At 41.2% G+C, this 15,979-nt stretch overlaps 1 protein-coding gene across 1 annotated transcript in view; it reads left to right on the top strand.

Moving 5' to 3' along the window:
- Nucleotides 1–15,979, top strand: part of Tenm3 (teneurin transmembrane protein 3) — a 1,297,160-nt gene that overhangs the window by 578,102 nt on the left and 703,079 nt on the right. Inside the window, exon 4 of the mRNA XM_006509405.3 lies at nt 9,503–9,582. The gene's annotated coding sequence lies outside the window, so the exon portion shown is untranslated. The remainder of the gene's footprint in view (nt 1–9,502; nt 9,583–15,979) is intronic.

The following is a 15,979-nucleotide window of genomic DNA, read 5'->3' as shown; positions in this document are numbered from 1 at the left end:
TTCAGGCTGTGGTGAACCTTGCTGCCTGATGTTTTCCCACTTGCAGCTTATTTGCAATAAAATTTTAATAATAAAAAAGAAACATAGGTAAAGAATATATTACAGTAATAACAACTGTTTACCCAAATAAGTTAAAAAATTTTAAGTAATGTTCCTTGCCCTCAGTAGATAGTGGCTGTGTTTAAAAACAAAAAAAACAAACCCAACCACAAAAGGAAGGACTTCTTTCTTTGTTGTGTTTTGTCTAAAAGCATGCCCTGGGCAGATGTACTTCTCAGCACACTGTCAGCAGCAGGCCTAATTGCCTTTCATGTAAATTAGGAGTGTGTACCTTTGTTTAAGCAATAATTTAGGTCAAGATGAGGGGGTCAGCTTATTTGTTCTAGCCTATTTAGGGCTTTGAAGTGGCATTTAATGCTTCATATGAACGGCTTTCCTGGACTCCATTTATTAAGAAAATGTGCTCTTTAAAAAGTTTGTATTTTGTTTTGTTTGGGGTTTTTTTGGGGGGAGGGTAGGGGAGGTGTTTTATTTTTGTTTTGACTACTGAATCGCCACTTACAGCTAACAGCCCTCAACTCCCCACATCATAATGGCATACCTACAAAACCACTTCTCGGCTTTCCTGAGACACTTGAGATTCAGGCTGCTACAAGTTTTGACATCTTTTATTCTTGCAGAAGCATGCTGAATCGGGGACTATGTCAAGAACGTAAATATGGACGTGGGGCCATTTGCTCCAAGCAGTTCCTGTAGGTTTTGCTTCCCCTTGAAGCGTTTGACTTTGAGTATTAAAAAAAAAGTTATTAGAACGACCCTGTTTGCCAGGCAAATTTTGGACATAGATTATATCCCAGGGAGGAATGTCTGACTGACCCTTCTGGTTTATGACACCAGTGAGCTTAAGTGTCTGTGACTGATCGCTGGCGCCCTGCGCACGGAAAATTGTATCTCAGCAGGTTCTAGCAGGAATCGGGAAAAGAGGTTTGTTCATTTGTCTGTGTGTGTTTTAAGCAGTTCATGCCAAGGGGATATTTTGTGGACAATGCGCCACAAAGAAAGTGTATTTCTTTAAAAGATCAAAGAACAATTTTTCTCATTTGTAGAATTCCCAGGTTCAAGGTCCAGGGTAATTGTCATCTATTGGTTTGCCCTACTCTCCTGAATGTTATTATGTTGTTATTAATAGAAGAATTCAGAGGCATTCCAGGACCACAGAGGTAATGGAGTTACATGGGTCTAAAATACAGGCCCTCTGCATCTAGAGAACTAATTCTACCACTATTGTACTATCGAGGTATTTATTTCTACTCTAAGAAAGAATTTTGCAGAAATGTACTTATGAGTATGTTTTACTTTTAAGTGTTTTATTAACAATGAAGAAAAATAGTGAGTATAAAATATAGATTTGGGCCCAAACCCGACGAATTACATAAAAGGTCAGAAGACTTCTAAGAGAAATCATTTTCTCTAAAAAGTTAAAATACTTCTTTACCAAAAGAAATGTAAAATCCATGTGATGTTTTGGTTCTGTATCTGTTTTGCTTCTAAGAAACTGAATGGGGAGAGGGGCTCAAAGGGGGCACAGCCCTGGCGATGTAAGCACTAGGTCAGAACTGGGATTCCCAGCATCCACAGAAAGGTCAGGCAGCACCTATCTCTAACCCTGTTTCTGGGGATTGTTGACATAGATCCTGGGACTTAACTCTTATTTCCTGAGAAAGTCTGCAATCATATTTTGCAAAGCCTCCAATACTGTGCTAAGTAAAAACTCGTGATTCCAAGTTTGATCTCTTCTTTATTTTGTGTGCACGTGGTGGTGTCTTTATCTTCTGTGCACGTGGTGGCATTTGAACCTTCAGTTTCATTGCTGCTGTTTTAACAGGTGACTGAAAAGATGAGAACAGAACCAAATCAGCAAAGTGAGTTGCCATATATATATATATATATATATATATATATATATATATATACATACACACACACACACACATATACACATATCAATCAGCAGAGCAAACAAACTAGTTCCACAAAGCTGCAGCTGAGAAATATTTAAGTGATGCTATTTCAATCGGCAAAATTAATAACACTGTTTTGGTCTCATTTGCCACTTTAATTGTAGCGTTTATCTTGGGGGTAGCCAATAATAGGCTTTGGTGTTTTAAAACTTTAGAATGTATAGGAAAACTTGTGGGGCTCACTACCAACAAAATCGACTGGTTCTGTAAGTTCTACACTTTAGATAATAAGCCCGTGACATTGTCTGTGGACAATTGCCACCAACTTTGCCTCCTGAATACCTCTTGGAGCATCTGTCTCTCTTCTTCATGGGGGCATCCTGTTTTGATTGTTCCTTCTGTGTCGAGAACAGCCATTTCCAGTGAGCTGTCTGCTGTTGTGAAGCTGTGCTCTGGGGTAATGATTTCAAACTACAAATGTGACCAAGGCTTGTCTAGCTTAAATCTGAGAAATGGTCTCCATTGATCTGAGGATAAAACTTTAAATCCTTAGCATACCCCAACACTACTAATCTACCCTAGACCCTTTACAACCCATCAAACTATTGTTGTCTTTCCAAACCAATGGCTTTGGGCTCCCCAATCTTGCAAAGTTCTCCAAAGTCATTATCTTCTCATGTTCCCCCTGTATGCTTAAAAACGTATCCCCAGAGGGTAGTGCTCTCTAGGGAGGTTGTAGAACATTTGACACAAGTAACATAAGTACCAGACATGGAACATTGGAAGTGGGACTTCATAGAGCCAGAGCTTCTATGAAGTCCAGCTCTGTTGATCTTCTGGATGTATGGAAATTCCATCTCAAGCTCTAGCGACTGCAAATACTCCCTGCCAGGATGAAGCTATAAAGCAAAAATAGTAAAATAGTGTTTTCCTCTTCTGCTAATCTCTGCAACTGTGAGCCCAAAACATAAGTAACATGCCCTTGGCCTCCTGGTTTAGAAGCCAAGGTTCTTCACACCTCTTTCCACCCTGGCGCCACTGGACCCCAGAGAGCCCCACCACCTTTCCAGCTTTCTATTGGAAATATCTCATCTCCCGAGAAGCTTCCCAAGGTGTCTTGTTTTTTTTTCTGCCTGATGGTCTTACGTCATTTATCTTTACCTCATGTAGTATGTGTGTGTATTAGTGGAAAAGTGTGATTAACGTCTGTCTCTTCCACCTGAAGACAAATGTTGTATATGGCTCTGTTTACCTTTATCCCTCATAAAGTTGGAATGCTACCTGACCTGACAGACACACCATCAGTTTACAGAACAAAAGGAATGAATAAGTAAATACTAACAGCTTTCAAAGAATCTGCCATCCCTCTACCCTGCTTTCATCTTTGCAGCAGGATCACTTGAGCAAGTTTTGGGAAGACAGGGCCCATTCTTTCTTCAAGCATTAGCTCAGAATGAGATGGCAAACATTAGCTTTGCCGATTAAGAAAATGCCTTAAATACTTTTACTACACAAAGTTATTGAACCATTTTGTCTGACATCTATATCAAAATCATTTTGTGGTTTGCAATGGTTTTGACAGTCAACAGAGCACACAGTCTTCTGTAGGCTTTGTGGATGCATCATGAGGACTTGCTTGGGTCTCCTGAAGTGCCTCTTTCTCTTGTGTGTCATGTGCTTTTAATAAAGCAATGAAAGCAATGGGTCTTCTGCTTGTCCACGATGAACAGAATAGGAAAAACAAAACTAGCAGTTATATATATATATATATATATATATATTCATGCTCTTACTTATCAAACTTATCAAACTGCAGATATTGCATACAGTACCTTCCTGCAAACGCCTCTACAAAGCACAGCTACGTGAGGCACAGCTTTCTTCTGTGAGCCGCGTCAGCATAGTCGGTCAGCAGCTGTACATTCACAAGAGGCGATCGTCTGCATCAGAGCAGTCCAATTCAATAGTGCTGTACGAAACTGAACCCGCACCTCAAAAGCAAGGCGATGGCGTGTTTGTTTGTTTTTTCAAACAATACCATTTGTCTGATTTCATTGGCATCTTTAAATTCTGTATGCATACAGCGTTTGTTTATGCTGTTAAGCTGATCCATTTGCATAGAAACAATCTGAGGCTTATTGTTGATCTCACCAGGGTTTATTTCATTGTAAAACTGAACCCTGGCGTGGACCACTGAAAGATGCTAAGAGTATGGAGAGAACTTAATCACCCTACACGGGGAGGGAAGGACTATGAGAAAATGAGAAAAAAATTGTATACTTTCACTTTGCCTGACTTTGCACTCTTTCACCAGACTTGATCCATCCTGCGTCATTTGTCTCAAGATAGCCTATGCTAATTGAGAAGCCAGTTGTCTCTAAAGACTATGACTAGTTCCATTTGAGTCCAATCAATCTCAAACATCCATTGACCAAGATTCATTTAAAATTCTCTCACACCAATCAAGATTCTGTTTCTGGTCTTTAAAAAGAATTTAAAAAAAAAAAAAAAAAAAAAAAAGACGAGCTGAGTAGGACCCAACAAAGTATAATTTAGAATTTTTGATTATTTTAAAATTAGCTAATGCTTATTTTTAATTTGACATTCATATTTTGATTGTGAGTAAAAATGCTATTTATAATTACTTAAGGTTTATTAGCTATTTATTTGTTGAAACAAGGTCATACTATGTAACCCACCTTCTCTATAAATACATGATCTTCCTGCCTCAGCATAGAAGAGTGTGTGTTATGAATTATAATGCAACTAGGCAGACCCATGCCAAGGTGCCCCCCGAGAAATCACACTATACAACAGATCTGGTATTCAGGAGGTTTATTTGGGAAAGGGAAGGAAGGGATGTTGGTTTTATAAAAAGAGAAGGAGAGAAGGAATACATTTGCTGGATGTGCAGTCAGGTGTGAGTGAAGGAGGCACCTCTGTGGGCCCATGCTGAGCCATCCCTTCCTCCTGAAGGACCAGCCACCCCACGACAATATAGTATAGAATAGAGTTTATTCAGGACATGGGGAGGGGAGTTGAGAGGGTAGTAGAGACAGAGAAAGGCAGAGAGAGAGAGAGAGGGGGAGAGAGAGAGAGAGAGAGAGAGAGAGAGAGAGAGAGAGAGAGAGAAGAAGAAGAAGAAGGAGGAGGAGGAGGAGGAGGAGGAAGAAGAGGAGGAGGAAGAGTAGAGAAGTAGAGGCCGGTCATGAGCGCTTGGATAGAGAGGGAGGAGGGGAATGGGGAGAGAGGGGGAAGAGGTGAGAGGACAGAAAAGCAAGAAGCAAGAAGGCAAGAGAGCAAGAGAAGAGGAGGAGGCAAGCAGCCCCTTTTATAGTGAGTCAGGCATACCTGGCTGTTGCCAGGTAACTGTGGGGCAGAGCTTAGACAAAATGCTAACAAGGAGGACCTAGAGACGGGTAATGGCAGACAGACAAGAAGAGAGTTATGAAGACAGAGAAGGGGTGGGAGGCAGAGGAGGACAGAAAGAGAAAAAGAGAGAAAGAGAGGCCGGCTGAGAACACTTGGGAACAGAGAGAGAAAGGGGCTGGGGCAGTAAGCAGTCATCTTATACATACCTGGCCTGTACCTGTCTGGCAATGGTGGCAGGTGATGACGTAAGCTGTTGCTAGGTTGCTGTTGGGAAGAGCCTAGTGGTACTGTCTGTAAGCCAAGAGAATGAAGGAAAAATGACCATGGAAAGATGATCTTTCTTCCTAGCCATGCCAAGATAGTTTCCATTGAAACACGTGCCCTGGATATTTTTTTAGGATGCTCTCTCATCTCAGTCATGAAAACTTATAGGCCGTGTTGCAGCAGTACTGTTGGATACCCAGCCAATTGCATGAAGAGTACCAATTTTTTTCAAACAAGCTACTGAAAACACACATGCATATGTACACACACACACACACACACACACACACACACACACACACACACACCTATAAAATCATGGGAGATGTTTAAGTATATATGACCATATAGATATAAATCCTCACACACATACACATCCAGTTTTGACACATGGAGAGTGAGCCCTGAGAGAACCAAACATCTATGGTGATGTAGCAAAGAAGGGGTTCCAGGAAATAAGCTCATCTTGATCTTAGAGTCACTTTTGCTTCCTCAGCTGGTATCTTGCAAATTACCTAAAGTAATAAAAGTCATCTAGTAAGTATTAAGTAAAGCAATATGTGGAACAAATAATGAGATGGAAAAAGAGAAAGAAAGAGAGAAAAAAGGAGAGGAGAAAGGCAGAGAAGAAAGAGAAGGAGAGAGGGAGAAGTAGGAAGGGAGGGAGGTCTAATGGATTGGTAATTCAGTTGGCAATAATTTAGTGAAGTCCAGGCTCCACCGTCTTGGTTCTCTGATCTGGTCTTTAGATTTATGCGGCTCTCTGATGCTCTCCTGTTCCCCCAGCTTTGGCTAATCCTTTACTGTCTCAGTGCGTGGCTGATAGAGAACTTCATGGGGAAATCAGGCAGTTCCCCACATCTGGACACATCTGTTCTGTTCACTCTCCCTGGATTTCTCCCTGATTGGCTGTGTCCTTTATTCGTAGCTGTTGACCACGTGACGTGGTTGCTCTCCTCATCTTTCTCCACATGGCTCACTGTCTCAAGTTGCATCCTCTATCCATGTCTATTTTCAAAACACTTCCTACCACCTTGGAGAGAATAGTCTTTCTCTTCCTTTCCAAGCCAAACTCTCCACCAGCCACTGGTCCTTACTACCCTTTTCTCCTCCCTTCCTCTGGCCTCAGCAGCCTGCCTGCTCCTGGTTTCATGCCTCATGTTCCCAATTTGTGGTGTGCTCACACTGGCTGAACAGTAGTCTCTCAACACCCACCCTAAAGAAAGCATTTCCCTATACTCTGAAATTAGCCCCCTCTCCCTTTCTGGTCCTAATGTGACATTTTTTTATTTTTACTTTTTTTAAACCTCTTCTCCCAACCACTCTCTGAAAAGCTGAGTCAGAAGTTAGGAAAGTTCTGGGGTGTCAGGGCCTAGAATTTCTCACCAACTTTCATCTTTTCCAACCTTCCTGCAGCACTGGAAGCTGTCAATCAATTCTTCTTTCTTGAATAATCTCTCCAGCACTTTCAAGGGACTCCTCATCCTTCTGAGACCGACTACATCCTGTCTCTCTTCCTGCTTTTACCTGCCCATCTTTTGCCCATCACTTATAAGGTTATGTTCGTTATAGCTTGGGAGATGGTTCAGGGAGTAAACGCACTTGCCACATATGTGCTAGAATCTGAATTCAAATGCTCAGCATGCATGCGAGGCTAGGAAAAGCCTGGTGGAGGAATGTGCTTGTGTAGTCCAAGTATCCCTACTATGGGGTGGGAAGTTCACAGGCCAGGCTGCCTAGCATACAAAGCATGGGAATCACAGAGCCAGTATCTCAAACAAGGACCCTGACCCATGGTTATCTTTGGTTTATTATACTGGCTCATGTGCACCCGAACTCACATGTTGCAACTCCTGCATAGACATGCACAAGAAAGAGGATTTATAAAAAAAAAAAAAAAAAGAGTGAGACTCTTATAATTCAACAGTTTCAAAAAGCATATGAACCAGATGTAAATCTGACCTCTCAACTTGTGCTTTCTGAAAGAGCAGTCTCTCCTAAGTTCTCCTTTTGTGATAATTACATCAATTACATTGTCAGTGACATGCAGACCTAAAAGCTATTTTTCATTTTCTAAAATTTATTCCTTGGCAATGACATACATGAATATATTGTATTTCAATCATATCTGCCCCACCCAGTTCCCTCCAGCTTCTCCCAGATACCCCCCATCCTCTTACCAACTTTATGTCTTCTTCTTATTATCTTGTTCTTCATTTCCCTCTCCCTCTCCCTCTCCCTCTCCCTCTCCCTCTCCCTCTCCCTCTCCCTCTCCCTCTCCCTCTCCCTCTCCCTCTCCCTCTCCCTCCCCCTCTCCCTCCCCCTCCCCCTCCCTCTCCTCCTCCTCCTTCTCCTTCTTTTTCCCCTTTCTCCCTTCCCCTCCTCCTCTTCTTTTTCTCTCAGCCACTGAGTCCAATTAATGCTGGCCATTTGTGCATATGTATAAAGCCATCCACTGAAATGTGGGAATAACCTACCACGTGTCACACCACTGCAGAAAACTATTCCTCCCTCAGCAGCCATCACCTTTCAAAAGCTGCTCTGCAAGGAGTGGATGCTCAAACCCACCCTCCCACCCACCCATCACGGGATGCTGACGGGCTTGATCTTGTATAGATCTTGGGCAGGCAACTGCAGCTCTTGCAAGTGTATGCATGCAAGGGCCCTGTCCTGTCCAGAACCATTACTTTCTATCAGCCTTCAATGGAGCGATTCTCTGTATCATTCTCCAATGCTTCTTACAATCTTCCCACCCTTCTTCCATAACTTTGGCTTGAGAAAGAAGTTGAGAAGAAGGTGTCATATACTTGTCCCCAGTTAGAGCTGAGCCCCCCCCCAAAGTTCTCTGCACAATGAGCCTCTGTATTAAAACCACCCTTTCCATAAAGAAACATCCATGATGAGGGGTAGAAATTGCCTCTGACCTGTCTTCATGACTCTTGAGTCCTCCCCACTTTTCTGTTGTTTGTTGATGCTGTTTGATTGTTTGGTCTTTAGTATATGGTGACAGAAAGAAACTAAAGGAACACAGAGAATTTGGCTTACTATTTGACACATGGAAATAACTCCAAGGAATTCAAGAAATTGGTTTAAGTGTGGTTATGGTTTCCAATGATTAAATGGCATGCAAAAATAAACAACTACTATGATTGATTTTTTTCATTGACCTTACCAAAACAAACAAACTAACTATCTAACTAACAAACAAACACATTAAGTTCATGCTATAGTGAATGTACTTGTAGCTGCTAGGAACACCAAGGTAACCTGAGGTGTCTTCAGCCCGTGGTCTAACCTGCATCCTGTTTAAATTGAATTAAGGATGTGAGGAGGAGGGGCTTTAAACAAGATGAGAAGGTGGCATAAATCTCTTAGCACTTTAATTTTTTTGTAAAGGTAAATAAATCATGCAGATTTCTTCCTTTTAAAATGTAGGAAAAAATGCCAAGGGACTTTGCATGAAATAAAGTTTTATGTAATTTGTTGTTGTTGTTGTTGTTGTTGTTGTTTTTCTTTATGGACCTGGAGACTAAACCCAGGTTCTCAGAACATTCTAGGCAAGTGCTCTGCCATTCAGCTAGATTTTCAGTACCCTTTTAACTTTTAATTTGGAAATAAGTTTTTACTGGGTTTGCCCATTGAGGCCCTGAACTCAATCTACAGCCCAGGCTAGCCTTGAACTTACCTTCCTGCCTCTACCTGCCAAACAGCTGGAGGTCACAGGCCCTTGCTAACTATCTTGGTCTCTTTTAAATAACTGCTAATCAGCTATCCCGGGTTCATTATCAAAAGCCAGTGATCAACCTTGCTATAATCCAGCGTTTACTTTTAGAAAGCTAGAATCTTAAATTTCCACATGAAATATCAACAACTCAGTTGACATCTTTTGATGTCTTCTATTCCAGATCTCCAGCTTCTGTAAGACCAAGATTTGGGATTTCAGTGCAAGCAACGGAGCTGAAGACCTCTTTGGGAAAAGGGGAAGGTAGGTGGATCTGGGGAACAAAATCTCTCCAGAGGAGATTTCCTGCAGTGTGCGATTTGTTTGTGATAACAAAATGAGTCCTTCAGCAGAGCTGCCAAGGCTGTGTCACCCCTGAGTCTGGATCACAGCAGTCATTTATTTCATCGATTCTGTAAAAGCCACCGTTGTTTGGATTTGCAGTGGTTTTGAGCCAACAAAAGCCATCACGTTTCTACGGACATTTTTTTCTTCCTTCTGGAAGATTAAATGAATGAGGACACGCTAAAATACAGAATCTCTGAAGAAAACAAAACAAAACAAAAAACCTAAGTGAATCAGCTACAGGCATAAAGTAGGCCAAGCACAATGGGCCGCCTGGGTGTATGTCTCCCACTCTTGGAAGTGAATTGTTTGGGGCTTTCTTGTTCTCCAGAAGTCTTAATCCTTTCTGAGAGGCACTTACATGGCGACCCTAGAGAATTTAACTTGTACCTGGTTATGGTTTTTCTCACTTCTTATATTGCTCAGTGCGTTTTCTCAATGGTAACTGTGGTCTAGCAATTTAAAGCTTTGAACCTTGTGAACAGGTTCATTTAAAATCACATTCTGAAGGGTTTCCACAAAATGGGAAGTGTCTTCTACTAAGATGCTAGAAAGGAATTTACAACAGGAAGGCTGACAAGCTGGCTCTGCTCAGGATGTGTGCACAGCGGTATTTCCAGGAGATCTGGGTTCTCAGAGAAAATCGTTTTAAAAGTTCCAGACTCATTGGGCTTAATGAGTGGAAGACTGAGTTTTTTTTCCCCCGCTTTCTCCTAATTGGCAGCCTCTTCTTTTAATACAATTCAAAATTAAATTCCCACGAAGCAACGAGCTTTCTAAATTATGGAACCGATGTAAAATGTCAGTATGTAGGAATAATAAGATTTTACACATGAAAAAAAAAGTAAGTTACTTGCACAAATTTCTACGTTATTCATTCAAGTATACTCCACCATTTTATGTAAAAATCACTCCAGAGGTTGAAAGACCAGGACCACAGCTAAAACCTCTAGGACAATAGACAATCAATGTGTCGTTGTCACTGGTATTATTTTGCATTCAAGCTAGTAGATTTAAATTAACTTCATATCCAAAACAAGAGTCTTTTTCTTACTGTGTGAATTTGAGATAAATTCAGTTTGTAACGAGAATTCTTTCGCTTTTTCATCCTGTGAAGGAGGACAGGATAGATTTTATTATTATTATTATTTTAATAATAAAATTGTAGTTGGTTTGTTACAACCGTAGCAGTAGCCACTATTGTTTCTTTTTAATATCCCTTCCAGGCCCTGATTTTTACCTTTCCCCTAAGGGTGTCTCAGCAATAGTGATAAGAGAGCCCTTTAATAAGTGCTCTTGTGAGCATACTCATACATTCTTATAAGCTTGGTGGGTAATTAATCAAAACTACGTGCTGCAAGCCATCTCCCAAACGTGGGGTATCTCTTCCTTAGACCTCGGTTTAGGCAATGGTGAGGGGGTTTTATTGTCGTCATCGTTGTTGTTTTATTATGTTTTTCTATTGCCATAAAAGCAGTTAATAGAAGGTAGATTTTGGTAATTTACGATCACACATTTCCTCAATGGCTGTCCTTGTAAGATCCTTAACAAAGAGTCTCGGTATTATATTTTACACACCACATTTGAAACAACGGCAGCCCGGGAAGTGAACATGCAATGTTTACCTGTAGACTGGAGAAGAAGTGGGTTGTCTAAGTTGCTTTGCTGATTTATTTTTTTCTCTGTTTGCCCTCCTTTCTTTGTGACAAATCACACTCTGGTAAAGACCTGTCTGCAGAGCATTACAATAGATATCAAGCCAATGACATTTGTAGAATAAGTTATCATCGTAAATGATAAATCATCTTTTTTGGAGGATTCCAGAAAGCAGGTGCATGGCTCCTCTTATTCCTGAAGCGAATGGGGTATTTCAGGATTTGGAATGCAATCACCTATGTGTTTTCTGCTATAAACATATAGCTTAAAATTCCCTGCAAGTGCAGTATCAGATGAACACCACTATCCTAAAACATGCCAACATCCCCCCGTCTTTTAAGTACCCTCTCTTCGAATCCTTCTCTTGTCTATTCATGGAAACCACTCTTTCTGTACCGGGAGGTTCTTTAGGACAAGCATTTAGTCTGTAATAGCTAATATATAAACTTGAATGGTTTAGTGTTCCTCTGAGACACACTTGGAAGGAGAAGATTTCATGTGTTGTAACATAGGTCAGTGGCTGCCTGTAAAATACACACATAAGCATATATTCTGATACGGAGACAAAAGGTACAATCCACAGACCTCTGAACCTTCCCTAAATCAGGCAGAACAAGAACGTATCTTCCAGCCCAGGAAAAGCACATTTAAAAAAAAAAATTCAGGCAGCAAACACAAACCGAAAGAGAGAAACCATAAAAGCATCTGTCTCATTAAGAATCCTTATTAGAGTCATCTATTCCGATTTAGACCAGCAAGAGAAATATTTTTAAGGTCCATCTTTCAAACGAAACATCTCAATTTGAGGGCCATGCACTCTTGTTTTATCAGGTGACTCAGATAATTTCATTAAGCCTAACAAATATTCATAAGCAAGCCAGGTAAACTGACCCTTGCTTCTGATCGCAGCACCTTGGAGGAAGTGTTGAAAGCCCAGGAGTGTGAGGTGAGCCGTGGCTACATAGTGAGTTTGAGGCCACCCTGAACTCTGTAGACACCGTGAAACACACAGATGAACAAGCAGAATGCACCAACCAATACCCAGGAACACTTCCTAAATGTAAAGACTAGAAAATAGTGTTCAAAAAAAGTGGCTCGAACAACTGAATAATCACAGGATTTCACTGGTCAGTTCTGGCTTAGAGTCAGCAGAAAAATGGAAAAAATAAATAAAATAAAATAATGCCCTTATGCAGCTGGGCAGTGGTGGTGCGCGCCTTTGATCCCAGTACTTGGGAGGCAGAGGCAGGCAGATTTCTGAGTTCGAAGCCAGCCTGGTCTACAAAGTGAGTTCCAGGACAGCCAGGGCTACACAGAGAAACCCTGTCTTGAAAAACCAAAAAAAAAAAAACCATTATGCAAACTTTTCTGAAATGGACACTGAGGATACCATAAACTATTGAAAGGCAGAAATTAGCCAAGGGTATCCAGTTCAGTCAGTAAGCACTACCTATTTCCAGGTCTTTATAAAATTAAACACAGACTCCAAAACCTTAGGCTGACACAGACCTTTGTCCTTTGTTCATCCTGCTGTGTGGACCAACAGAAAGGAGTGTGCAGAATGCCCACATAGCTCAAGCTGAGTATCCCCCCCTTTCCCACTCGCTCCCCTGGGATTCTGAGCTGATTGTATCACTAGTTAGTGGATAATCAGAGAGATGGGGAAAAGTGCATGAATTAACAATGTCAGAAAACATTGTAAGCCATTCTGATGATTATAAGTGGTTCAGTGTTTGTTGTTGTGTAGAACAAAAATCAGAATGGCTGACTGCAGCTCTTCCTCTTCATCTGGATGTTTTCGTGTTCTTGCAGACACAGCATGCGGAGCGAAGGAAAGTTTTCAAATTTGTGAGATACTGGAGTAATTTTTCACCAGGCTGCTGAGTTGAGTGCTCCGCGGGATGAATAGGGTTGTTTGCTGAGCCTGGTGTGAGGAGTGGCGTCCAGTGTCTTCTAGTTGGGCCTGAGACATTGGAGAGAAAGACTGCAGTTTGCAGAAGTTTCTAATCTAAGGTCAGGGAATCTTGAGGGGCCTGAATCAAGGCGGTGTTCAGGCTGACTGGAGGCTTTGGCTGTTTATGTTTGTATCAGCTGGAGATCTCCCAGTACAAACTCCCTGTCTGTCTTCAGTCTAGCCATGGTGGCGTTTAGCAAACAATGAAGGATCTAAGCAGATTCTTTTTTTACTAAAATACTTAGCTTATGACAGAATAAGGATGAAAGAAAGAAGTGTGTGTGTATATTATACTATATATAATATAATAAATATATAGATTATATATAATATATTATGTTATATTATATTATATTTATTATATTATATGTGATAAGATAGATATATTACATATTCATGGCCAGGGAGATAGTTCAGTCATTAAAGTGTTTGCCTTGCAAGCATGAAAACCTGAGTCTGATCCCTAAAACCTGTGTAAAAACCAGGGTACAGTGGCTGGAACTTTAGTACTAGGGAACAGACAGGTTGGACCTTGGGACTCTAGTGTCAGCCAGCCTAGCCTACTTGGCATGCTCCAGGTCCTTGAGATGCTGTCCTCAATATGGTGGGTAGCTTCTAAGGAATGGAACCCAAGGTCATCTTCTGACTCCTCACACATGCACATCCCCCCAAAAATCATCCAAGCTAAGGCAGATAGATATTTTAAAATGGTCAATTAAATTTGACTATCAGTTTAGCGATGGGAAGTTATAACGTGAGTAAAATGGATTTGGGGGTAGATTGTCTCAAAGATAGAAAAACCTATTTAATTTTGCAGGCCTATTGGTAAACTCACTTCAAAATATGTCTCAAATCACCACTGGGAAGTTTGTTCAGTTTTGTCTGAGATCAGATAGGAATTAGTCTGGAGATATTTTGGCCCTTGATAATTAGGAGGTAATCTTTCTTGGCATGAGACAGGAACTATACTTTAAAATGGCATGGCAGATAGCTTTCAGCATAAGTTCGTGGTCTGGTGCTCACTCCTCAATGCCGATGGAGGTGTGTTTACAGAAATGGAAAACAGGACCCTTGTGGGATATCATAAAGTGGCTATATAGACTAAGACATGACCTGTACTCTAAGGGCTGAATTCTTTTCCCAGTGTCTTCTGCCACTAAACTCTCCAAACCAAGCCCGCCCCATGTCTTCTGTGCTACGACAAGAGACATCACCACTGTGGAAGCATGCAGTACAGGATGGCTCTAATCTTCCCATTTGCTTTCAGAAGACAAAATGACCAATTTGATAGCTCGTGGCCCACATCAAGGATGACCAACTAAGAAAAAACCAAAAACCAAAAAACCAAAAACCCAACCTCTCAGCATGCCATCACCAGAGAAAAGTCGGGACACAGGTTAAGCAAGGCAAGCAAATGTAGGAACTGGAGAAGCACTGATGCAGAGATTCGATGGACAGAAACCCCCTTTGCTTTTAGGTTTTCAATCAACAAATTCCTATTCTATTACTTTCTAATTCCAACTGGTGTCAATCTTAATTTCTCTCTCTCAGTTTCTTAATCTGTAAAATGGAAACAATAGATCCCTAGTACTATTTGGCGAACACAAAATTTGGTTACTATTCTAAGGTACCTAGCTATCAGTTCAAGTTGAGGCTGCCAGGACATGGCACACACAACAATTTGTGCCTACTAGTTCATTTGCGATAATTATTTTACAAGAACGCCATGTTCTAGCAGGATTTTATTTTGAACGTCCATTCTCTAAAATGCTTTGAATACAATGTAGATTATCAGCCATGGATCTATATTCAACCATATCTCACAAACTAAGAAGTGACGAAGCCCAGAACTTGGCCAGTAGAAGACTGGATAAAAATGCATAGGGTTAGTGACATACTGATGGAGCAGGCAGAAATCAAACAAACCAGATTCTATCTACCTCTGACCACAATGCAAGGAGACAGTTGAGCGATGAGTAATAAAGACTCAAAAGTTTTCCCTCCAGGAAAGGTAGCCAATTGCCAGCCGGCTCTCAAAGTCATCATTCTTGTTAGCTTCTGAATATAAAGTTCTACTTCGGGGAAGATTACCAGAAGCAAATAACCCCAACAAATAGTGAGGCTAAAATGGATAGAGAGAAAGCTATGTTCGTGTCTAGCATCAGAGAACTCCAGCATGAAAGAGACTGGAAAGTTGCCCTTTTCAGGGACCCTTCCCTAGCACAGACAAAATATTTTAATACCAGAGTGCTACAATACTACACATCAAAGAAGAGATACATCAATATCTGCAAAAATGAATGAAATGAACTATTTCCCTGGAACATAGCATGAGGAGGGGGCACTCCTTCTGGTAGAAAAAAAATGGCATCTAACACCAATACTGACACTCTTAACCTTGTGTGGAGGCGGTGAGTCTGCGTCCTTTGACCTTGACTGTATGGGGTTTCAATACTGGGCTCACACCCACCCCTGTCTATCTGCTGTGTATCTCTAGATCACGCCTGACTAGTGTCCATGGGATTGGAGAACTCTTACATAAAATCCTTTATTGTGAAGCTATTTGTACAAACCTAGTTCTCTAGAGCTGGATGATTTATTGGGCCATGAAGCTGATCATATAGCAAAGAGCAAGTGAACCCCATGACCTATGCATCCTAGTCTGCTCCTGGAAGTGGCTCCAATGAATATCCTGAGGCAGTGTGT

The sequence above is a fragment of the Mus musculus genome, chromosome 8 (genome assembly GCF_000001635.26).
Source record: "Mus musculus strain C57BL/6J chromosome 8, GRCm38.p6 C57BL/6J".
Classification (NCBI taxonomy): Eukaryota; Metazoa; Chordata; class Mammalia; order Rodentia; family Muridae; genus Mus; species Mus musculus.
Note: the sequence above shows the minus strand (reverse complement) of the source record. Positions and strands in the feature narration are given on the sequence as shown.